Below are 25,718 nucleotides of genomic sequence, written 5' to 3'. Positions count from 1 at the left end.
GAAGGAGAGAGAAGACAACCCAGCTGGTCTTTCCTTCGGTCAGAGAAGAAGAATCTGGTTCGTATACAGCAAATGTAGGTGAGGGAAAGAGAATGACTTCCTGCCTCAGTTCATTGGTGAGAGGCTGAAGAGATGGACCCAAGGGAGGAGAAAAGAATCCAGACCATTAGCGCTCATATAGATCCAAATTAAAAACCAAATGCAACCCAAACTCAAGTGTGAAAGAGTGATCACACTTATAAAATATCTACCTGTCAAAGATGTCAGTGGTATTGCCTATTGGATGTACTGGAAATCTCCCTCAAATCAGTGAAAACTTTCAAATCAAAAGATTTCAAGTGTGACCACTTTAGGGCCCTGTAGTGGTGTGATTCACCTCTCACTGTCAGGTACAGCTGCTGTCTCAGTTTCCCTCTTCTTGCGAGGGTAGCTTAGGCTTCTGCCTAAATCAAAGTTACTCCTTCCCCTTCCCAGGTAAATAAAGTTTCAAAACAGAGTTCAACAAAAATATAAAGCCTTCCTCTCAGTGAAGGGCTCACTCTTTTGGTCCAGGACCAACAAGAAGTTTTTATTGCTGGGCTTCTTTCATGGTCCTTTGGAGGAGATGTATGAGCAGCTCCTGTTCTCTCCAGGTTTTCTCCCAAGTCTCTGTCTTTCTTGCCCAGAACACCATTCTTGTGGTACTTTCTTCAGCCCTTTTGCTGTTCTTCTGGGCCTCTTCCTAAGCTCTTCCAAACCCCTTCCTGTGGAGAAGAAGAGAGATTCAACAACACATCAGATTTCTCACTGTTCTGAGGCAAGGCTACCTTTTATATCCCCTTGGCAGCCTTCCCATAATTCCTTGCTGTATCTACAGTGCCCAGGGTCCCTCTGGACTACAGCCACTAGAATCCCTCTAATCTGGGAACAGTCCAGTAACAGGAATGTGCTGCTGGATCTGGGACGGGCCTTAAAGCATCAACACACTCTGACAGAGTCCCAAATCCAAATTTATTTGACCAAATGACAACTGTTGCAACACAGACACATTGCTAGAAATTGGTTTATTGTTAGTTGGTTAGATATTTAAAATTTCATGTTACAATGACCTGCAATAGACTTGCCAGTCACATTAAACACTCTAACCTCAAACATGGGAGTCAACCCTGCTGAATATTTAGAGAAGTGTTTTCACAGCAAGTACTTGGCAAACCTCAAAAAGTTCAGCCAAACTACCAGAAGTTTGAATGATTATCCAAGGCTGAACTTGTCCAAAGCTCTTTGTGCTTGACAACTTTGTGACATTAGTCTCTTTCAAGAACTTCCTGGGTTTGGCCAGTGCAAAAATATTGTAAGAATAGCAATTTCTAGTCCCAGCTGAAAGCAATGGCCTGTAACCAATTTTTAAAACAAATAAGCAGATTTGTTTGCTTAACCTTAGAAAAGGTTTGAACTCACTTCCATCTGAGTTTTAAGTGAAAATTCTGGTTGGTTCTCATATGATCCCATCGCTTAGTTATATAATAAAGAAGACTATAAGGAGGTGAATCTAAAAAGCAGTTGGGAGCCAAGAATACAGGTGCTTCATGCAAGGGTATGTGTTCAAAAGAATTTATACTATTGTTACATTGAACTTACATCTTTCTGCATATCATAGATAAACATATCAAGAAAAAAAGAGGTAGAAGGGGGATGAAGAGAAAGGAATGAGAAGAGAAAAGACAAAGACACACAAAGAGGGCAGAAAAGAGAGGTCTGAGCACTAGGGTTCAGTAGTTTGAGCTGTAATCTCCACTCTTTAAGTTATTAATATCTCTGCCTCAGTATCCATCCTTAAAAAGAGGAAGAGATGATCATACCAACTTTCACCACTGGCACGATGTTAGAGTTAAGTAGCATTTTGTAAGATGGAAAGTAATATTGAGCACTTTATATCTTTGAAAGACTATGCAAATATTGACTAGTTTGTCTAAACTAATTTCAAAGTACTAAGTAGTATGATGATTATTTTAGTAGACCACAAGCTGCCAATAAAAATGTTTCCCCCCCATGTGTAGAACATGTCATTTGTATAAAACAGAAACTGCCTGCTATGCTCTTTATGAAAACAACAGCAGTGCTTCAGACAATGCAGCTGAGGGTGGGACTATTAACAGTTATAAATACAACGTTAACAACGTCACTGTATTTCCCTTGACTTCCACACTAGAATCTCTGGGGAAATAAAGGCCCTGTTACTTACTAACTTGAATTCCTGTCATTGTACTTTGGGCATCAGTTGCTCTAGACTAAAACCTACTACGTATGCCCGAGGTTATCATCTTTGGGGTCATTCACAAGCACTGATGTATAGCTGAAATAAGTGGATTTTTTCCCCAAGAGTTTTGTCATAGATCAGGGTGAACAGCACACTGAGTGGTGGCAGAATGGGAGAGAATTCCCACAGGAATTTGTATTAAATATAACAATTTCACTGCCCTTGGATAATTGTAATTGTTTTCTTAAGTTTCTCAACTAATCCAAAGTGACAACATGTCAAGCTTTACAAAAGTTCCAGCGCTATCATTTCCTTCCCTCTTCCCCACTCACCTATTTTTTTTAAAAAAAGCTGATGAGAGCAAAACCAACAAACTTATACACTAAACTTCCAGTCTAGCTAAGACCAGTGAGTGTTAGCATTTGCTAAAAAGTGTCTCTTTATAGACAGAGATATATTATTGGGATCATTCTGATATTTTTCCTTCTAGCTTGCCCCTTATTCTGCAAATACCTATTTTTGTTAAGAGAAGGTGACAGATTTTTTTTGGTTGGGTGGATTTTTGTTGCTCATGAACGTCTACGATTGAAAGCACTAACAACACTTAGACACTCTGTGAGTAAACAAGGGATGGGTAAATCAGTTCAGACAAAATAACGTCACAACACAGCCAAACAATCTTTATGAATCCTTTCTGGAATTCCAAAGTTGTCTCAAGCAGGGACTGTTTCTTCCTCATGATTGTCGTTCAAAACATTCTAGCAAACATGCACAAACAAGCTGTGATGCTGGCAGACCAGGTGCCAGCTTATGCCAAGGGCCCTAGGCCTCACTAAACACTTACAACCGCACAGCTGGAAACCAGTCTTGCTTACCTGCATGGTAGTATTATCAGAATAGATATTAGAGTTATAACAATGTGTTTAGACTTTATGGAATGCTTGTAGGGTGTACATGTATTAGTCCTGCTTATAATATAGGTAATTTTCATTTCATGCATCTGAAGAAGTGGGGTTTTTACCCACGAAAGCTTATGCTCAAATAAATCTGTTAGTCTTTAAGGTGCCACCGGACTCCTTGTTGTTTTTGTGGATACAGACTAATACGGCTACCCTCTGACACTTGACTTATAATATCTGTATCCCATGGTATAAGGTAATGTTAAAATTTTTGCTCCATAGGTATAAAAGTGTTTAAGGCTAAATTCCCCCCAGTCAGAGGAGAAACATTACCAAGCATGAAATATTAGTTTACCCCATGAGGTGTTATCTCCTGCTCATCAGGAAGGACTATTGAATCCAAATGCGCCAAGCAAAGACTTTGTCGCTAGCTCCCCTACCCACAGAGGAAGAGGTTACATGCAGGAGTTCTCGTCCCATCAGCTGTGATTTTGGGATGAGGGGGATAAAAATCCCTGACAAGGAGAACTGTATCTTTTATGCTGTCAGGCCTCTGAGGGGCAAAGATACCTAAACATAAGCAGGAGAACCCCATCCAGGTCAGCCCTAAACATATAAAGCTGCTTATTATAGAAGCACCAGGAAGTGGGGAAAAGGCTGCCTAATTTACAGAGACTGACTGTGTAGAAGAGTTCCTGTCCACCTTTGAGAGGCTCTGTGGGATCCACAAGGTCCCAGAGGATAAGTGGGCTGCCCATCATCTTGACCAGATTAACTAACAAGGCAAGACAAGTTTTAAATGATATGGAAGAGGGTGATGCTATGGTATATAAGAAATTTAAAGAAAGTGTACTGAAAAGGTTTAAGATCACCCCTTAGTCCTATCAATTGAAGTTTAGAAATCTTAAAATGTTTGACAGTATCACTCATCTTGAATATGTGCCTAAAATGTGTAATTTTATGAGAAGATGGATAATGGGGGCAGGGGCTGAAGATGATTATGAAAAATCTATTTGATCTGATGGCCCAAGGAGAAATTGTCATGGGTAGTTACAGATGAGGTGACTGTAAGGCAGCCATCTGTGACAAAAAAACCTTCCAAAGTTTTTGAGGCAGAAATTGCTGATGAATATGTTAAGTCAAGGGCTCGTGGTGGGCGTAAATCCCAGGGAAAGAGAAATCCCTCTGGCCAGCAGGGTAAGTGGGAGGAGGGGTCTGGCAATAAACCTACCCCCAACTTTAATAAAAACACCCAAGAAAGCCCAGGTTTTAAAATCCAATTCCCAAGGTAAGGCAGGTAGTCTGCCATCAATGTGAGACTCCCAGCTATATAAAATCAAATTGTCCAAAACTTAAGGTCACATCATAATCCACACACACAACCCTCAATGGGAATGCTGCTACCCTGGACCCTGAGATAGCAGAAGGGGATGTGAAGGACCCAGTGAGCTATTATAGGACTGAGTCTTAGGAAAGAAGTGAAGAATTTATTAAGGATGCTAAGGTAAGTGGCATAGATTGTAAGGGCTAGAGGGACACAGCATCCCAAGTCACTTTGGTCAAGGAAAGTTTGGTAAGGGAGGAAGACAAACTCCCTGGTAAGAGTTTAAATATATTACCTTTGGCTGAATTCTCTGTAACTGTACCTCTGGCTAAGGTCCATCTCCAACTGTAGGATTTTAAGGGAGATGCCATTGTGGGCATCAGAAACCTGCTCCCTGTTGATATTTTAATAGGTAATAATATTTTAACCATGTCTAAGCAGGTTAATGGCATTACCCACAGCCAGAAAGAATATGGCTCTAACTCACCTGCTTTGTCTGTGGAGAGCAGGGAGGGCTGCAGGATGGGGAGAATGACTGCAGTCCTTTCTAAGCTGAGAGTAGCAGTTTCTGCTTAGAGGAGGAATACAAATATTCCACTGATTTGCAAGAGCCTGCTTTCAACTTAAGTGGGACTCAGAAGGAGTTTATTGAGGGTCAACAGGCTGATCTTTCCCTGGACCAAGGGAGGGTTGCAGCTCAGATGGGGAAGGGAAGGGAAGGGTTGATTTTTTTTTAAATTTTGTATTTTTTTTTTTTTGTAGAAGGAAGTCTGTTGTACAGAGAGGCTCGGGAAAAAGAGATGTCTTGGTGAGGTTTGATGCAAGTGATTGTGCCTGGTAAGTACAAAACAGAATTGCTGCAGCTAGCCCATGATCGCCCATTTGCTAGACACTTAGGAGTGGAGAGAATGTGTGACAGGTTTAAACAGAATTTCTATTGGCCTCATGTTTGAGACAGTAAAAAATTACTATCAGAGGTGTGTCTTATGTCAGAAGCGTAAGAGATTAAAGGTACCTTGAAAGGCACCTTTGCAGTCATTGTCCATCATCAAAGAGGTGTTTGCCAAATTGCCTATAGATATGTAGAACCCCTCACTGGACCTTCCAGGAATGAAAAGAAATATATACTTGTGGTGGATTCTGCTAGCAGGTACCCTGAAGCCAAAGCTCTATGTCATATAGAAGCTGAGACTGTGGCTACTGCCCTATTCACCATTTTTAGCAGAGTAGGTTTTTCCCATGGAAATCTTGTTGGACCATGGTGCAAATTTCATGCCTGTAGTTTTCAAAAAGTTATGGGAGTTGTGTGGAGTGAGGCATGTAAAGGCTGCCCCTATCATCCAGAAACTAATGATGTGGTGGGAAGATTAAATGGTACATTGAAAGCTATGCTGAAGATATATGTTACCAGGTGAGAGAATGACTGGGATGTGTTGCTCCCCTATTTGTTATTCACAAATAGCAGGGTTCCCCAAGAATCTACTGGCTTTGCTCCCCCTTTGATCTTCTTTATGGGAGACATGTGAGGGGACCCCTACATTTGACTGGAGGCTCATGGAAGGGTAATACAGAGGAGACAGGACAGCCTCTAGGCAAGTATGAAACTCATTTAAAAGAGAATTTAAAGGCTTTGATGGATTTAGTACCGCAAAACAATGAAAGGAGTGAGGTGATCCAAAAGGTTTGGTATGACAGGTATGCTGGAGAAAGATCTTTTGACATAGGTGATTTGATGTTAGAGTTTATTCCAGTGCGAAAGAACAAAATGCAAGATTGGTGGGAAGAACCTTTAGAGATGATAGAAAGAGCGAATGAGGTCACATATGATGTAAGGAAGCCCCATGGTTGGGGAGCTCTGCAAACGGCACATGTCAACCGATTGAAAGCTTACCATGAAAGAGAGATGGGAGTGAATATGATTTGTTGTGCTGATGAGGGAACTTGTACTGTCCCCTTAACTGATTTGGTCAGCGAGAGTAAGGAAGAAATTTCTCTGGAGAGCATTGAGACGTGAGAGGGTTTAAACCCCACCCAAAAGCAGATGTTAGCCCTTTTGCAGAATCACGGGCAGGTTTTCCAACCAACCAAATTTAACTGACAAGACTGTACATTCCATTGAAACTACAGAGCCCCTCCCTACTCCTAGCAAAGCATATCATACTATAGGAGAAATGCAGAAACAAATTCACGAGGAAGTAGAAAGCATGCTGGATATGGGGGTGATTACTAAATCAAAAAGCCCCCGGGCATCTCCTATTATGATGGTATCTAAAAGGGATAAAACCATGAGGTTGTGTGTAGACTTTAGGAAGTTAAATGCTATCAATCAACCTGACTCATACCCCACACCCTAAATTGATGACTTGCTGAATATATTGGGGGGTGCAAAATTCATAAGCACCCTGGATTTGACTCAAGTGTGTTGGCAAATTCCCTTATATACTGATGTCCAGGAAAAATCAGCATTTGTAGTGGAATCTGGCCCATACAAGGTTAAGAATATGCCTTTTCGGATTAATTAATTCAGGGGCTACTTTTCAGAGGCCTGTCAATGAAGTGTTGCAGGGATTACATACCTTTGCCAGGGCTTATGTAGATGACTTGGCTACCTTTTTGACCCCTGGCAAGACCACTTAAACCACATGGGAATTGTGTTACAGAGGCTTAGAGAAGCCAACCTCACTGTCAGGTGTCCATGTGCAAGATGGGGGCCGCAGAGGCATCTTATCTAGGACATAGCATGGGCAGTGGATTTGCTCGCCCTCACCCTTTAAAAGTAGAAGCTACTCAGGGTTGGGTTGCCCCACAAACCAAGAAGCAGGTCTGGCCAATTATTGGTCTGGCCAATTATTACCAAAGGTTTAGTGATATTGTGGCATTCCAGTGTCAAAGTTTGACTCAGACTCACAATTTATCAGACCACTCTGTTTTATTAGCAAAGCTGCTCTGCTAATACATTTAGAAGTGAGCCCCCCGAGTGGGGCTTGTGTCTCTTAATTTATACAGTTTTTTGGAGAACAAGTTACAGAGAAGTTACAGACAAAAGAAGAAAAAGATTTTTAGTCACCACCCTTCGAGATCCCTGAGACCAGTCACGTATCTTCAATTACCTGCCACCCTTAACAATCTCCTTTAACAGCTTCCAGTTAACTTAACTAATTGCCCTTCACACCTTCCATTCTGATGCCTGCTTCTTAGACGTGCTGGCTCTATCTTAATTGCTTCTCCATTCAAAAGCTAACTGTCCCTACGTGTGCTCCCTCAGATACTTTGTAACATGTTTTGGCATGCCCTCTCATATACAATGTATCCAGCATGTCCCCTTATACGACGTTATACTTATACAATGTTATACTTCCACACCAGTCTATCTTGCCACCAGGCAAGCTGGACTATTTCATAGATGGTCACTTTACACCAAAAATCACAAGAATATTCAGGTTACTCCCAGTCCCAAAGGAGTCAGGCAAAAGACCAGTCACTTACCCCAGGTCAATTGTACTCAGATCTCAAACCAAAGACAATCCTGCAATAAATTACCGAAGGTTTTATTAACTAAGCAAAGAAATTTATTTACAAGGTTAAAACAGGAAACATACATACACAAATGAGTTACAGTCTTAGATTAAAAAAGGTAATATAAGCTGCTATAATAATCACCTCTATATTCCCTTTTGGATGGACCCATGCAAAGGAGCAATTATTCTTGGCCCTGGGGCTCCCTATCCTGTGCCCCTCACCCTATGCCTAAAAAGAGGACAGGCTTCTCTACCGTCACTCCTCAGGTCCCTCCAGACCACAGTAGCCCTCAACCTCCTCTGGCTCATAGTCAAGAGGAAGTGGAAAGCACATATGGGTGCCTGCCCGGGTCATTCTGCCAACAGTAACCCCTCATGGTTTACTCTCTGGGCGCATGTGTAGGAGCCAGTGGGCATATGGAGTGCACATCTGGTGGAGGAGGAATGTCCAACTGTAGAAGGGAAATAAATACTGGGTAGGAGTAGCAACAAGCACAAGGCAAACAAAGGACTCCATCCTATGGAAGCCTATTCCAGAACTCAACTACCCTAATAGATAGAAAGATTTTCCTAATATCCAACCTGCAGATTAAGCTGATTACTTCTTGGCCCATTTTCAATGGACTTGGAGAACAATTGATCACCATCCTCTTTATAACAGCCCTTAACATATTTGAAAACTGTTATTGGGTCCCCCCTCAGTCTTTTTTTCTCAAGACTAAACATATCCAGGTTTTTTTAAAAAAAAATCTTTCCTCACAGGTCAGGCTTTTAAAACCTTTTATCACTTGTGTTGTTGTCCATACTGTCTCCAATTTGTCCACATCTATCCTAAATTGGAGAGTCCAGAGGAAAGCAACAAAAAAATGGCCCTTCTGCACCATCTTTTTTCTGGACCCTGTAAACTTAGCTGGGACCCCATATTTTCTTGCCCAACCAGATCCAGGAAATGGAAATTTCACCACAGAATGTGTTCATATACCAGATTTGTAATTTAAATTGTAGCCCAAGAGAGGTACAGATGCTACCCCAAACCAAATCCTGGAAATTTGTTCATCAGTAGAAGAGCAATTAGTTCTCACTTGTGTTTACGCATCTCAATCCTGGCCTACACACACCCCCAGTATTTCACACTGGACTTCTAAACCAAGAATGCCCCTTAAGCTAAATTCATCCAAACTGTAATGTGGATTTGTTATCTTGACAAATGTCCAGTACACTCTAAATCGGTGCCAACAATGAATTTCATTTGGGACCTAATCCAGGTCACAGCTTAGCTTTCCAGAACTTATCAGATGTACCCATTTCACTAGCTAGCCCCCAAACATTTATCCAGAAACCTTCTACCACAACCGCCTAACCCATATTTAGGCACCAGAATAAAAGCGAGCTGAGTTTTACAGGTGTTGAGCCCTCACAGCTCCTTCTACAATCAAAGGGAATTGAGAACACTAACTCTGAAAAATCAGAACACTTATTTAAGAAACAATGGCCTTGATTCGCCCATCTCTCTTCTTGTAGGAAGCTGGTTGCAGCTAAATAATTCAGGGCCACCTAGCCCCTATATAATTTAGGGCATGTCTATCCTTGCCATTTAAAGTGGAAAAAAGTCCCCTTTTTGCGCAAAAACCATGGGAGCATCTACAATCGCCAATGACTTTTTCCAGTGAAACAAAAAGAAAACCACCTCCATGAGAGACATACAGCTCTTACCAGTGATGCTTTTGCGGTGATGTGCAAGTGAAGACACGTTCTTCCTGTTTACCCAGCTTTTAGCCTCCGGAGGATATCCCGCAGTGCCTAGGTGACCACTCTATCCAGCAGCTTTGCTGCTCTGTTGCCAGGTAAACAGACATCCACCCCTCCCCCTGTAAAGCCCCGGGAACTTTGAAACTCCCCTTCCTGTTTTCTTGACAAGTGCTCACTTATCTGACCAGGTGACAATGCCTGCTCCATGGAGCAAATGATCCCCTGCTTGGAGCAATGCTGAGCTACTGGAGCTGATCAGTGTTTGGGGAGAGGAGGCTGTGCAGGGACCCAGGATGCCCCGCGATCACGCCTCCTCCACTTCCCACAAGACCCATTGTAAAACTGGAGAGAGCTGCACTGTGGGATAGCTGCCCTAGAGCACTGCTCTCATCCGCGATGGAAGTGCTGCTAATGTAAAGAGTCTCTGATGCCTGAGGAGTTAAGTCAGTACACAAACCAGCGCTCTACTTTCACCAGTTCCCGATCACTGGTGAAACTTACAGCGAAAAACCTGTGCAAGCGTAGACATCGCCATTACTTGACATAGCCATTCCTGGGTAACTGCAGTGAAGCCAATGGGGTTAAGCGAAGTAAGGATTTGGCCCACCACATCTAATTTGTGGCCGAGAGAACAACTCAACCACAGGCGTAAGTTGAAGCCAATGGGAATTGCATATACGTACACAAGGGTTGAATTTTGGCCAGTATTACAATTAGCCTGGATAAGAGAAAAAGCAAATACAAATGAAACTGAAACAAGTTCCAACACTGACACTGAAATGAAAATCAAAGAGAAGTTCATGAACCAAATCTGAAACTTCATTCAACACCGGCAATGGCGCTGTTTATATTTCCAATTCACTATGTCAGCAAGTTTGAGTCAAAACTTGCATTCTTTGATCACAGGGCCAGCAGAGACTATAGATAATTCCTCAGGGAGTAAAGTCTGCTCCCTGTGCTGGGATTACTCTCCCTGGCATACCAGAGTCACAACAGTGAACAAACCTATACAGACTATTAAATACCTGCCTTAAAAAAGGAAAAAGAAAGAAAGAAGTTACTGAACAGCTGCTCTCAAGAGGGAGATCAATACAAATGAAGATGGATTTTGTGGTTGAAGGGAGCTCAGCACCTTTCCTCTATGAATCTGTCCTGCATAAAATAATAAACTTCACCTCATTCAGAATGAGCTAGATTTCTCTCAGCAGCCTGATTGGCCCAAATTTTTCACTTTTTTACACTGGTGTAACCCCAGTGCTTTCAAAGGGATTTCACCAGTGCATCTGAGAGCAGAATTTGGCCAATTGCCCCCAAAACTGATATAAATTGTCATGTCTTATATCGTTAACTATGGGCCAAACTGTGACTAGCCACTCTAAGGCAGCTGTGCAAGGGAATAGGAAGTAGTACGGATTCCCCTCCCTGCCTCACACAGCCATGTTAGACCCACAGTTTAGCTCTATGTGTGGGATGCTATGCTCCAAATGCTCCCTCTAGGGAGCACTTGGGTGGGGAGTGGTCAAAAGTAGGCTACACAATGGCTCCATCCCACTCCCGACAAGCTGACCAGCAGAACTAGTTGGCCATGCAGCGGAAGACCAAGCTACATACTGAAAACATACTGGTTGCAAAATACACTCTTCCAGTGCAACAAGGGAACAGGCGACACTAGGTGTAGCAGGTTAGCTCTGAATGACACTGCCTCCTGTTGATCCACCCACGATAGCATGCCTACGCACTGCCCCATACTCAGGGCTGAGCCTATAGGTTCAATCTAGCCTTACTCACATGAATTTAAAAGTTCTTAGGTCCTCAATGCCATTTGTGCATTCCCAGTGAAGGCAGTTTAATAAAGGTCGTCAAATTCATTCCACTTCCCTTCAGTGCCAGAGCCAGAACTTGTCTGGATTTAGTGATGGCGGTAGGGTAGCACAGGTGAAACTGTGGGTGGAACTTTCCCCCATGTGTATAATTATAAATACATCATACATTTGTTACTCGACACAAGTCTATCCACCAAACGTTGGGCCCAAATGTTTCCAGCCTTTGGAAAAGTCCAAATCTGGATCCAAATTTGTGTCTGAGGCCCATCTTTAATTATATATTGTCCCATAATTGTACCAAATAGCTAGAATTATATTTTGGATTTTTGACGTACTATAAAGAAACACGGCTATTAAAACACAAGGGCAAGTGCTACACATATGAAAACAAAAGAAGGGAAAAACTTCCCCAAAGTCCCATTCAAGTCAATCAAGCTTCCTTTGGGTCAAAGTGCATTTTTAAATTTGTAACTGCTTTGAAAACAAACAAAAATATCAGATGTTCGACTTAGTTTCAATATTTTTACATTTCTCAATCTTTGGGGGAGGGGTTTTTTTTTTTGTGGGTGTTCAAAATGCAACTGATGTCTTCAGCATTACTTAAACAACCACAGTCTAGCAAAAGATAACATTACAATTTTTTTTAAGTATTAATGTCTGGCAAAACATCAAAGTTTGTTTCCTTAATCTAGAGAATCCTTTACTTATGAGTTATTTATTATATCTGGCTTTTCTCCAGAAGTTATGTATCCTACACTGATTTACTTCTTTTAGCGTCACTGTTTTTAACTGTAAGAGAATGGAACTTGGCAAAGCCATTTCATGATTAAGGACCCTATTCCGTTCGTCAGGAAGTCAATGTGATGTTCCCATTGACTTCCGGGGGAGCAGAACTGGGCCCTAAATAACCTGAAATCAAAGCCAAGAAAGAGTCGGTTGTTACCACACACACACACAAAATGGAGATCAGAGAAGTGTTTCCTCTTGGTCATGAACTGGGAATATTAACCCATTTGAATAAAAATATCTGTTATATTCTGCATCTGATTCAGGAGATGGAACCAGAATTTGGATGTTGAAGGCAGACAAGCAGCCATGGTCTGGAGTCAGTGATCTGAATTCACTGGTGGCTTGAATAGTGGTGCAAGATACACACTGGGTGTTGATTAGGTGACAGATGTAGGTGGATGAAAGTGATAAAATAGTGTAACTTGGATGTATCTGGCATCCCATGGGTATGCAAGATTAGTGCAACTTACACGCCAAGGGGACAGAAGAAGGTGGGGAGTATCAGGAAAAGCAGCTAGCAAGTGTAAAAAAAAAGCTGCTCCCTCTTTCAACTTATGCATGCACTGTCCCAAACACTTTTAAGGGTAAATTCAGTCAGAGAGAGTCCCCTTCACGTGTGCAGGGGCTGCCACGGCAGCCCCTCCCCAGCACCGCACAGATGTCCTCCAGCAGGTGTTCCACGACCAAGGAGCTCCGCAGAGTTCTGGCAGCAGAGCCAGAAACGAGGGACTGGAGCCTGAGAATGGACACCTCCCCTACTCAGAGCTATACTAATGCGTGCTGGGTCCCACTAGGTACATGGAAACCCAATCATTGGCAGCATGGGTACTATAGGAGCTCCTATAGACTCAGGCTGCCAGAGGGAGACGGGCCATTGGAGCAGCAGCGAGACAACCACCCATTTGGAACCCTTGTGAATCTGAGAAGGTCCCCAAGATCTAGAGAGTGGAGGCACCTCGTTTCTTCCCCACTCCACAGTCCCTGAATCTCTCCTACTTGAGAAGGCAACATACAGGAAATTCCTCAAGGTTCTTGTCCATCTGGCCCTCTCCCATGAGTTTCCTCTATATAAGGGGTAAAAAACAGTACAAACTTGTTTTTATCACTGAGTCAAGCAGCTATGACTCAAAATACACACAGGGAGCAGATCTGCTGGTGAATATGTGCCATTGTTACACAGTCACTCTTCAGAGTAAAACCACACTGTAAATGTGTCTGGCACATGGACAGAGATACAGCAAGTGGTGTTCATTTTGGAGAACCAACCAAAGATCAGGGTACTTTCCTGAGACACCTTGAACCCACTGGGAATGTAGAAGTTCATGACGTGGCATAAGCAGATGCAACTCCTAATGAAGTTGATGAGAGCTGCAAAACAGGTTGAATTGACTCCCACAGTGGTAAGCTACTCTAATTTAGGGAAATTCAACCCTGTGCAGAGGGTGAGCACAAAGCCTATGCACTACTGAAACCCTATTCTCAAGGCTTAAGTGGAACTCAAGAGGTACATAGAAGTTGTGTTGACCCTCTGAAGAGAGGTGAATTTCACCAGTTTTGCACTGAATAAGGAACACACAGCAATCTTGCAAACATAATTTTGTTCTGCTTACAACATCTTGCATCTGCACAGTAGTATTATTTAGAGATGTAGGTGTGCATGGTGCTTAGTTTCCTTCCATGCTACTGAAAATCACCACCTGTCATGGGGGAGGAGGGGAGTAGAACATTAAAATTATGCTTAACCCCACCTACATGAAATCTTCTTAAGAAAACATAACTGTACTCAACAATAGGTACGTGATGGAAACCAGACATTTATGCTCCTACTGAAAAAGTTAGAGAGGGAATCTGGTTTCCTAGCTGCACTGTTCCTGTCTGTTCTAAAGGCAAAAAATGTGTGTGTTGGTTTTACGTTTGGATAATTGCATTTGCAAGTCCAAAATCCGAGACGAGATGAAAGCATCATAGTTCTTGGAATAGCCACCGGGTAAGGAATGGCATTAAAGAACTAGACTCTTTTTCTTAAGAGTAAAAGCAAGCACGGGAATAAAATGCTGAGATAAGAATTAGGCCCAATTATGCTGGCAAAAATTTAGGAATAACCTCACTGAAGTTAATGGGGCCAGATTCATCGGTGTATTCTGGTGACACTGAGCAGCCATAAACCCATCTTCACTGCTCTGCATCACTTGGAATGCACTGATGACTCTGGCCCTACAAATTTCTGACACCATAAAACTGGTGTAAATGAGATAAGAATTGGGCCCCATCGACCCGGAGATATTTGGGCAAATTAGCTGTTATTACACAATCACAGCAGAGAAACTTAGAACTACACTCTTAAATATTACGGGGTCATCTCTTATCTTCTTTGGCCTAATTCTCATGGCTTTTATGCCCTTTAGCATAATGCAAGTATGAAAGATATGCACATCCCAGACTGCATTCAAGATATTCACAGGAAGGGTCACATCAATCTGAAGACACCAGGGATTGTGTCAGAAAGGATATAACTTGCAAACTCCTTCATTTTATTAATTTATTTAAAATGTTTATCCAGGAAATTCCCATTGAAAAAAAGCATTTTGTTTCCATTCTGTAGCCAAGAAAGAGGAAGCAGCAATAAACGCTCACGTCATTACAGAAGTCAAACAAACTAATTCATAGGAAGAGAACATGGGTTAATGGGTTATCATTCTTTCACTTTATTTTTAACATATTAGTGACCAGTCAGTTCATACAGATTAATCTGTATGAATGGGGAAAGTGTCTCAGATAAAATGAGATCCTCTCTGACTCTTCACCTCTATTTGAACCAAATCCACATGGAATCTTTTGATTTTAAATTTTTTATTAATTATTATTATTATTTTTCTGTACTGTTTCCAAAAAGAAATGATCAAAGGCTACTATTGTGGCATTTCTATCCCGGCCAAAAGCAGAGTACTGGAAATTTAACAAGACAGCAGCTAATTTTCATGAGCTTCTACGTTTCCAATGGGTTCAAGATGTTTCAGAAAAGTTTCCTAAGCTTTGGTTGCTTACCCAAAATGAACACAACTTTATTAATGTGATTTTACTCTGAAAAGTGACTGTGTAACACTGGCACATACTCTCCAGCAGATCTGCGCCCTGTGTGTATTCTGAATCACACCTGCTGGAATCAGGGACAAAAACAAGGTTGTACTGCTTTTTACTTATGTGAGCACGGCAGAGCCAATTTAGCTGACAGAAAGTGAATTGGATTCTATTCCTTCCCATTCCTGTTCATCTTTCCCAGAATTGTATGCAGTGTAGTTGTAGCCAGGTCAGTCTCAGGATATTAGAGAGAAAAGGTGGGTGAGGTAATATATTGTATTGGAGCAGCTTCTGTTGGTAAGAGAGACACGTCTGAACAAGAGCTCTGTGGAGCTCGAAAGCTAGTCTCTATCACCACCAGAAGTTTGTCCAGTAAAAGATATTACCTCACACACCTTGTTTCTCCAGAACTGATTACTAAGCTCCAATCAGCAACATCTGGTGTCAGCCTGAGTTCATATTGGCTATTCATATTGGCTGAGTTCATATTCTTGGCTCTGAGAACACTTTATTATTTAAACTACATTGCAGACATAGAAATGTGACTTTACAGCTTTCTCTGTTGCAAAGAGTGCAGAAGAAACTGGGGCTGCTGGTAAATTGAGGCACACCCCACCCAGTTTTTTGAGACTGCAGGAAGATTGGCAAATTGGAGAATGGAAGCTGGATGCCCAGCAGTGGACACAGACTGGGAGTGACAGAAGTGATGTAAGACAGGGGAACCCTAAACTAAAGGTCTTTTCTACTTGCAGAGTTTCTGGATCCTGTAAGATGACCTGCTCCTTTAAGAACATGGGAAACTCTAGGTACCTTTATGTGGAAAGTCCTGGGGAAATTAATTCCCTGAACAGAGAGTTTGTGGCACAAGGAACTCAACTGGACTGGACCCAGGGTTTAGGATTCTGTTTGATTTTCAGGGTCTTTCAGAACCTGGAAGTTCTGTCTCTGAAATTAAAGACACAGGCCTCACCCAGGACAGCACCCTTGGCTACAGAAGTACAGCCTATCCTGTGTACAGTGACTGAACCCAAGCAAAGCTCTAGGGACCCCCACATTTGACACGGAACTCAAAAGAGGCCTGGCATAAAGCAAAGGAAAAGACAGGGGCAAGGAAGGGCAAGTACGGAGTTGGGGTTTTGGGGGGATGGTGGGAAAACAGAACACATTAAAAATCACTACCTAGGAAGAGCCTGGACTCTGGGGAAAAATGAACAAGGGGAAGTCTAGGGTCCCAGCAATAAGCAAATCAGGAAGCAGTCCCTGTGGTCTAGAATTAAAAGTGGGAGGATAGCAGCAAAGTTTGAACTCCCATTTGGCTAGAGTAGAAATCCCAAATCTGCTGTCATCCTAGGAACCCATGAATGCGAGGGACTTGTATAGCCTGGTTACAGATCCCTGTCAGACCCAGAAGCCTGGTTTGGGAGCATATTTCTGAGCTGGATAAATCAAGGGTATTTGGAGCAGCAGGTAGCAGAGATAAAAGGGAAATTGGAGGCTGAGGTCAGCAGGCTCCAGAGATTCATTGGAGAGACAGCAAGGTCACACAACCTGGCAGTGGAAACTAATAGATGGCAACTAGAGGCATCTGAAGGCCCCAGTGCTGAGAATTCTGGCCCAGAACTGAGAAAAGGTATGCGAACAGAGCACAGAAACATCTGTGGAGCTGTGCAATAAGGTTGTGAAATCAAGACAAGAGCAATTCTGAGATTGGGGTCAGAAGTACCTAGAGACCAACTGGGTCACTGTGTAGATGTTCAAAGAACTGGAAGGCCACCAATGGAGTGGTTATCAGACAAAACAAACACAGGTGTTGTATGCGTGGTAGATGTAAGAGTGATGACAGTAGCCCCTACAGCCACCTAACTAACCTCTCTAGTTCTTCACTTGGTTGATCTAGAAGAGAAGGTTGCCAAGGCCTACAGAAACTGGGCTGAAATCCCTCATAACTTAACAATTTACAGAGTCAGTTGACACAGTGCTTCCAAGAGCTGGAAGAAACACACTCCTCAAGCGATTAGGTTTTGGCACAAGCCATGCAGACAGAGTAAAAACTGTCCTGCTTCAGAGTAAAGAGAAAGCCTTTACTCTGAAGTTGCTGCAGGCAGATGAGCTGATTAGGTGCCATTCTGAAATCCTCTTGAGCTCTTTACAGAAAAGAATGCGAAGTTGGAGAGCCTTGAGGATGAGGCAGCTATCTTAAGAAAAACAACTGAGCACTGAGGTACTTCAGAAGACAGGGCCTGTGGTGATAGGCAGACTGACCAACCAAACAGAAGAACCATTGTGTGCCTAATAGAGAAGCCCAGGATGATGCACAGAAGAGTTGTGAAGGGAAGAAGCAAGGGCCCCATCTGTAAGCAGGAGTGGGGAGGCTACAAGGCAAAGCCCATCTAGGACACATTTAAGACAGAGATGTACAGAAAGAAAAATGGGTCTGCCCAAGGATGGGGGCTGGCTCAGAATAATTATTCAGGAAGTTGCATGGGTAGAAGAGGAACAGAAGTGGGGTTTGTTACAGGCTACAATGGAAATTGCAAGGATGGGGCTGTGAGTCTTAGTGTTGGGGGAATCCAAGCAATGAAACGGGATATAAGGGATATCCTATACCTCAAAGGCTGCAGGCAAAAGAGATAGCACTGCACTAATTTCATTCTGGTGAAAACCCAGTCTTGATGACTGTAGTGTAAATGAATTGGCCATCCCCATGCCTTGTGCCTGAGATGCTTCTGCACTGCCCTGCTCTTTATTCTCCCTCTTCCGGACCCTTTTCACACAGACTCCATACCACCCTTATGGGGGAGGGTTTTTTTTTTAACACTACACCCCATATTCTTCATAGTGATATTAATACGAGATGGTTATAGCATAATTTTGATCCATTTTATGCAAGATAAGTCATGTGAGGTTTCATTGGAAAAGTAATGATTTGCTGAATATGACTGTCCTATTTGTATGCATGTATCATTTTTGTATCTGAAGTTACGAATATTGACTATGTATCTGTATTTCAAATGTAGTTACACCTGGGTAATGCCCACTAGACAAGATGCTTTCAGTCTAGATAGCTGGTGGGGAAGGGCCTATTCAGGACAATGGGTCATTAGAAAGAACAACAGGCCTTAGGAGAAGCTTATCTCCCACCTGTTGAGCCTTCCTGAGAACATTACAGACAGCCTGTGAGTGATGGCTGCTATGACTCTACAAGGACATGTGACTAGGCCACATGATACTGGACTCCATTTTGAGATGTCAGTATTTTTCCACAAGCTGGTCTGGATACCAAGCTTTGGAACAAAGTGTTCCCGCCAAATGCAAAAGCTATATAAAGGAGGAAATGACATCATCTGGTGCTCTTCATTCGCCACACAAGAAGACTCCTGGAAACATCTGAGGAACCAAGACTGAACTGAGGGAAGTGCTGGACCCAGGCTAAAGGGATTTCTAGCCTGTGTGAGACACCTTAAGAATCTGCAGCCTGCTTGTATCATCTCTTAAGGTGAGAATCTGCTAATTCATATCCAGTCGATCTAGTATAATAAGCTTAGTTTGTATTTTTTATTTATTTGCTAGGTAATCTGCTTTGATCTTTTGTTATCCCTTATAATCACTTAAAATCTATCTTTTGTGGTTAATAAACTTGTTTTTATTTTAATCTAAACCAGTGAGCTTTGACTGACTGCTTCGGGAAAATCTCTGCTTGGTTACCACAAGTGTGCATTGTTCTCCTCACAGTGAGGGAGAGGCGAACTGGGTATTAAACGCATATACCGGCCAGATTTGACCAGGGCACGACAGTACTGCTCTGGGGGTCTCAGGCTGGGAGCCTGGTGGTTAGAAACCTTGTGTGTAACTGCAGCTTGGTTTGTCCCTACCTGTATGAATGCTGGTTAAAGTGCAGGCTGGAAGGCTTTGCAGATTGTCACAGCAGTACAGTATGAGAGGGAGTCCAAGCTGCAGGTTAGGGAGCTCAGTGGTACCCCAATTCCAGGTGGCACCTTGGGGGGGAACTCATCACAGGGTTGATTCAAACAAAATGAACTGAATAGTAAAACAAAGTCCCAGAAGTCTGTCCCAGGGCCTGGCTCTTACCTCAGAGCCTGGAGGAGCAAAAGGGTTCCTTCACAGGGTCTTTTTATCAGTTCTTAGGAGGCGCCCAATTCTGGGGTTCCGCTTGCAGCTGACCTGCTCAAAGCTGGCTCCTCTGCAGACTTCCCAGAGTCAACTCCCTCCAAGAACTGCTTCAGCTCTCTTATAGGGAGCCAGCTGCTTGGCTCCTTTAGCAAGCCTGCTCCAGGCTTCAAGTCTCCTACAGGCAGCTCCCTCCCTCCCTCTGCACTCTCACAATTAGACATTCCTGATGCAGAGCATGTCACTGAGGACTATTAAAGCCTAAATATGGCATGAGTCCAGGACTGAAGATTGGTACCTTCCTTTGGATTTTGATTACCCCAATGGAGATTTAGCCAGAGCGCCAAATCATTTTATATAGTCCTTGGTTAAAATGGAGAGAATGCAGTTCACATGCGACTCGCAGATAGATGGCCAGAAGAGAGATCATCCTTCAGAGAGATGGAAGGAAGGAGGGCTGAAAGCACTGAAGGGAAAAGGTAGATGTTTAAACATCATGTGTCCTGAGCCTAGGCCCTGAGAAGAACTTGTGCGATTCTTTACCGAACCTTCCTGGGCCAGTGAGAGAACCAGTGGCTCACATTTGTACAAATTGCTTTGAAGGTAATGGTGTTGCGCAGATGTAACTAAAGCCTACTTTTGCCTGCAGAACCTTTTTTACTGATGCACATCAGCGAAAGTGCCCAGCTTGGCAGTAGGATCTGATCCTCAGGCATGCCAAAGCAATGTTGGGCACACGTGGCAGAGAAAGTATCAGCCAAGATGGCTTTGACCTATCTTTGTGCTCCCCCGATCCTGTTTGCAGCTGGGGGGCCAGTTCTGGCCCCTGATAAAAGTTAGAGCATCCTCAGGGCTGCTCTAGCTTGTGCTAGCCTATAATAGCCCCCTACTGCTGGGCTTAGCTCTAAACCCAGGGAGGCATGCTGAGGGCAAGTGAGGGTGTGAGCAAACTACACTGGTCTTAAATGACCCTGCAGTCCCCACACACAGAGGGGAATTCCCAGCTGCCTTTAAAGGGGATCTAGTAGAGTAAGTAGCTGCTCCTCAGACTGTATGTTGATTGCAGGGCTAGCAATTAGAGAAAACATCTTTTCACTTGCCTACTGAGAACATTTGCAGTGGAAACAGTGAGACACAATATACATCCCTCTGCCCCTGATGTAGTCTTAAAACCACATTTCAGAATAGACCCACACTTCTAACATTACAAGGAAAACATGTATCATGTGCCTACTAAATAAATGACAATCATAATAGATGAGGGAACAAAGTAACATTTTTTTTAAAATATGACAAAATCCTATCATGTCATAACCACCAAGTAGTAAACAATATTTAGTCTGTACAAAATATATTCTGGTAGAAGTGTTATGTATTTGCAACACAAGCTAATTTTAGAAAAATAATGTAATTCAATATTTTGAAGCCAGAATCATCTTAGTACTGTCAAAAACAAAGTCATGATTTTGAGCCTCTCTCCAGAGGCCATTTTCTATAAAAAGAGCATCTGGAGACAGAATTCCGGTTTCTTTTCGGCTGATAGTATGTATTCCTCTGGTACTAAATATAGATGTGTGTACAATTCACACATGGAGTTGGAGCCTTTACCATATAAGGGGAGAAGTAGGTGTTACTCTATGACCACTTTTTTTTTTTAAATTGGTGGAGACCACGTTGTGTTATAAACCTGTCCAACACCAATAAACAGAACATAATTTTGAAAGAACTAAGTACTGGTCACTGCATGCCCCTGATGAGCTCTTTAGAGGATCTGCAGTGACAATAACTCCAGAATGTCTATGCAGAAGTACAAACGTTCAGAGTCTGATCTTTTAGCAGTATCTTAAGAGATGTTGGCTTTTTAGTTCAAGTAACACTCAACAAGGAACTAAATAAATGTGCCGAGTTTGACAAAGAACAAAAGGTAGGGCTCAGTGCTGATCTTAGACCTCCACATACACAGCGTCAAAAAAGTGGGATGGGTCGATGGTCCTGATTCAGCAGAGATTTGGGGTCCTCCTAAGAGGTGCTGAGCAACCTCAACTCCCACTGAAATGGAGCTCAGGAGGTGCTCAGCACTGCATGGGAATGGCTCCTAAAGAGGTGACAGACTATCACCCCCCTCCCCTGAATACTGCCACCTTCCACAGAGTGCATTACGATAGATACAGAATACATGTATATTGCTAATAAGCTCCAAGACAACAACTGACGTGGTTGCAGCATTACACACAGGTTATCTACATACTCCTGACTGAGACTAACATATCAGGAGTGCATTTTTGAGTGCAATATATGTGCTGGGATATACATTGCAGAGGAGCCTCAGATGTCTGATTAATAGGAAACTGACTGCCCACGTGCAATTTTTACATATTTTAGAGACCTAACAAAAAAAATTGAGCACACAGGGACATCATGAAGGTTTGTGACCCTTTCTGGGGTTTTGTGAACCAATGGATGGCTTCTAATAATCTATGTGAGTAAAAACATGGCGGGTGAGGTTATTGGACCAACTTCTGTTGGTAGATGAGACAAGCTTTCAGGCTTCACAGAGAGCTCTTCTTTGGGTTTGGAAAAGGTAACCAGAGTGTCACAGCTAAATACAAGGTGGGACAGATTGTTATTTTGCTCTGACACTCTGGTTACCTTTTCCAGACCTGAAGAAGAGCTCTGTGAAGCTGGAGAGCATGTCTCTTCCTCCAACAGAAATTGGTCCAATAAAAGATTACCTCACCCATCCTGTTTCTCTCATATCCTGGGACCTATACAGCTACAACACCACTGCAAACACCCATCTAGGTAGCATTGTAAACTGTTAAATTGCATAGTGGGTAATAGCCATTGGGGCAGGGGCGGGCAAACTTTTTTTGGCCTGAGGGCCACATCGGGTTTCCAAAAATTGTATGGAGGGCTGGTTAGGGGAAGCTGTGCCTCCCCAAACAGCCAGGTGTGGCCCGGCCCCTGACCCCTATCCAACCCCCCTGCTGCTCGCCCCTTGACAGCCCCCCCAGGACTCCTATCCCATCCACCACCCCCTGCTCCCTGTCCCCTGACTGCCCCCCACTGTCCCATCCACCCCCTCCTCTCATTCCTGACTGCCCTCCTGGGACCCCTGCTCCCATTCAAACCCTTGTTTCCCGCCCTGACCCCTATCCACACGCCCAGCCCCTGATCACCCCCTCGAACTCTCCTGCCCTCTATCCAACCCGCCCCCTTACCACACTGCCTGGAGCACGGATGGCTGGCGGCGCTACAGAGCACCGGGTCAGGCCGGGCTCTGCAGCTGCGCTGCCCCAGGAGCTTGCAGCCCCCCCCACCCAGAGCATTGCGCCAGCGGCACAGTGAGCTGAGGCTGTGGGGGGGGGGGGGGGAGACAGCCAGGAGCTCAGGGGCCGAGCTGTAGGGTCCCACAGGTTGGATATGGCCTGCGGGCCGTAGTTTGCTCACCTCTGCATTAAGGTATCCTGTGCAATCCTTTTCACTTAAGGTTAAATCCTGCTAATTTACTTGGGTAAGTAATCCCATTAATTATGCAGATTGATCATTAATTCTCCTTCATGGAGAGGAAAGGCACCAGCCATGAGTAGGATTGCAGCCCTGAGTCTTGAGAAGAGGAGGATATTCCCCATTCATCCCCAACAGACATCCCTAGCAAATAGTCTGGCTACTTGGGATTTGTGCTGCATTCCAGGTTTTGTTTGTCTTTAACTATCTGATTTCACTGGGGTGGAATTTTTCAGGAGAATCATGTCAGCTTTATACACTCATATCTATATGACAGTTCTGTTCATGTTAGAATAAGCTTTCTACAACGCTTGAGAAAAGCAGGAATAAGTGAATCATGGTAGCTCAGACATAGGATGTCTGCTAGATTTCACCATTACTTGGTAGGCTCTCCTAAAGTGATTTGTAGGTAGTAAAATAAACAATAGATGGTTGGCTATCACATCCCTTGAGCCAGCTCATACTTTTCTCAGTCACAGATACATTCCCAATGGTTCTTTATGACTGACCTTATCTAGGCTTCCAGGAAGAAGAAGATCCAATCTTATGCTGCATCTGGAATTCAAAAGTAAACATGGTCACCTTCATTTCTGAAACAAAAACAGATTGCATTTCAGGTTTTTCAATTACTTTCCATCAAAGATTTAAGTGTGTACATCTTCATCCATGTTGTAAATGCAACATTTTAAACAAGACAACTTAAAATTAAAATGTATAAAAGTGTGCTGGCTGCATTGATTTTAAATATCAGGGGGAAAAGAAAAATAAACGTTGTAATGATATATTGAGGGGGGATTGTTCCCCTAGGACAGGGATTGGCAACCTTTGGCATGCGGGATGTGCTGGCTGCCACTTCCCGCAGCCCCCATTGGCCTGGAGCAGCGAGCCGCGGCCAGTGGGAGCTGCAATCAGCCGAACCTGTGGATGCGGCAGGTAAACAAACCAGCCTGGGCCGCATGCCACAGGTTGCTGATCCCTGTACTACATAATCATATGATGTTACATGCAGAGACAAAGTATTATTTTTATGCCCACACCCAGTTCATTTAGAACGTTTCTTCTCTTTACCTATTCATTGGCTACCTAAGACTTTGGGGCAACATTATGTCTTTCATATTTTTCTTTTTATTTCCCAAGTTTTCTATCCCCTGTAAAAATAGCCAGGAAGAGGAGCAGGGAGGATTGTCCATTTAACAACTCTTGCTATGTCTATCCTAGGATTTTTTTCACCGAACATTTCCCAACATTGTTGATTGAGCTCCACTAGTGATAACAGCAGAAACCTACTGTAGGCAAGGTGCTGGCGGCCAACAGCATTTTAAGTGCTATGCCATGTAATGATGTAAACCTCCTCTGAGCAGGACAGACCACCTGGTGCTTAAAGTACCAGCAACTGTCTGGAATCCTGGCTGCACTAGCAGATAGGTTGGTAACTTGTTGAACTCCACAAATTTGAGGCACAAATAATGAAGTTTGTTAACTTGCACAATACAGTTAACTTGCAGGGCACAGGACTGCCCAGTGAAAGATGTGGTGTAACTCCATTGATTTCAAAGCTTCTGTAGAGTTAATACAAATTTACACTGGTGTCAATGAGAGTGGAATTTGGCCTGTGGTGTTATAACTGCAAAATACAAAATTGTGATTTGATCCTGAAAACCATTACTTTAGTGAATCCTGTCCAGCTGGGCCATATGCTGCTCTCATTTACACTGGTACAAATCAGAACTGATTCCTGAGACTTTATTTTACAACTGATATAAAAGAGGGGCTGAGCAATCAGTCTGAAGCCAGACTATGGAAAGACTTTAAAAAACTCAGTTTATACAGTGTTTCCCTGACACATCATAATTTATGTGAAAGCCATGAGCCACTTACATAAATTACAGTGTTTCCACACACATGCTGATGACAACAGAATTTGGCCTTCAGTGTGATTTAACTGAGATCCTAGATAAATAAGTACTGATGTTAGAAAAGGTTTTTAAATTGAAGTCTCTTTAACCAAACACAACATTCCTTCTAACTTTCAGAGATTGTTTGTGACTTTTGGAAGAAAACATTGCGTAAATCTATATGCCTCCTAAGCTCTAATAATGAGCCCCGTGACTCCAGCCCCTATTTGAGAACAGTCTCTAAAGCTGCCTAAACTGGCAAAGAGCTAATCAGATTAGCTGGCTGTAACTTAGTGTAAATCATAAGAAAATTGCTTTTAATAAGAACATCATACATAACACCCATCATCCCACAAAGCACTTTAAAAACCTATGGTACTAGCCCTGCACTCCTCTCTCTCAGGCAAACCTCCCATCACTTTAGGCTCTTACTCTTACCGGTAAATACTGCTGGGGCAAGGGGTGTTGGACGTGGGGCATGTGACAGCTATTGTAGCACACAATACTACACAGCAATTTAGAACCAAAAGTAAAGGCTAAAATATTCAACTGAAAAGGCAGAGTGAATATCAGCAGAAACTCAAACTAGAATCTGGGCAAAGCTGGAGTCTAGTGATAACATGACCCCTTTTCACTAGTCAAAGGTACAAGATGGTTTTTAGTAATAAAGAATCTCATAAAAAAATTATTATTGGGCTGACAACATGCTCAGGTCATTCCAAGACTCAGATAGGAAGACAGACCAAGAAAGATACATTCAAAGGCCCAGAAC

The 25,718-nt window shown here is 43.0% G+C and overlaps 1 long non-coding RNA gene across 9 annotated transcripts in view; it reads right to left on the bottom strand.

The window, feature by feature from the left end:
- Positions 1-25,718, bottom strand: part of LOC141992961 (uncharacterized) — a 34,951-nt gene that overhangs the window by 6,508 nt on the left and 2,725 nt on the right. For 6 of the 9 annotated variants that reach the window (XR_012640704.1, XR_012640709.1, XR_012640702.1 and 3 more), the window contains 2 exons: positions 23,561-23,606; positions 252-743 (listed from right to left, as the gene is read on the bottom strand). This is a non-coding gene — a long non-coding RNA (uncharacterized LOC141992961). Of the gene's footprint in view, positions 1-251; positions 744-7,945; positions 7,986-23,560; positions 23,642-25,718 lie in introns of all 9 variants that reach the window. The other 3 variants (XR_012640716.1, XR_012640717.1, XR_012640714.1) reach the window with 3 other exon arrangements.

The sequence above is a fragment of the Natator depressus genome, chromosome 1 (genome assembly GCF_965152275.1).
Source record: "Natator depressus isolate rNatDep1 chromosome 1, rNatDep2.hap1, whole genome shotgun sequence".
NCBI classification, from domain to species: Eukaryota; Metazoa; Chordata; order Testudines; family Cheloniidae; genus Natator; species Natator depressus.
This window is presented reverse-complemented; position numbering and strand designations above follow the sequence as displayed.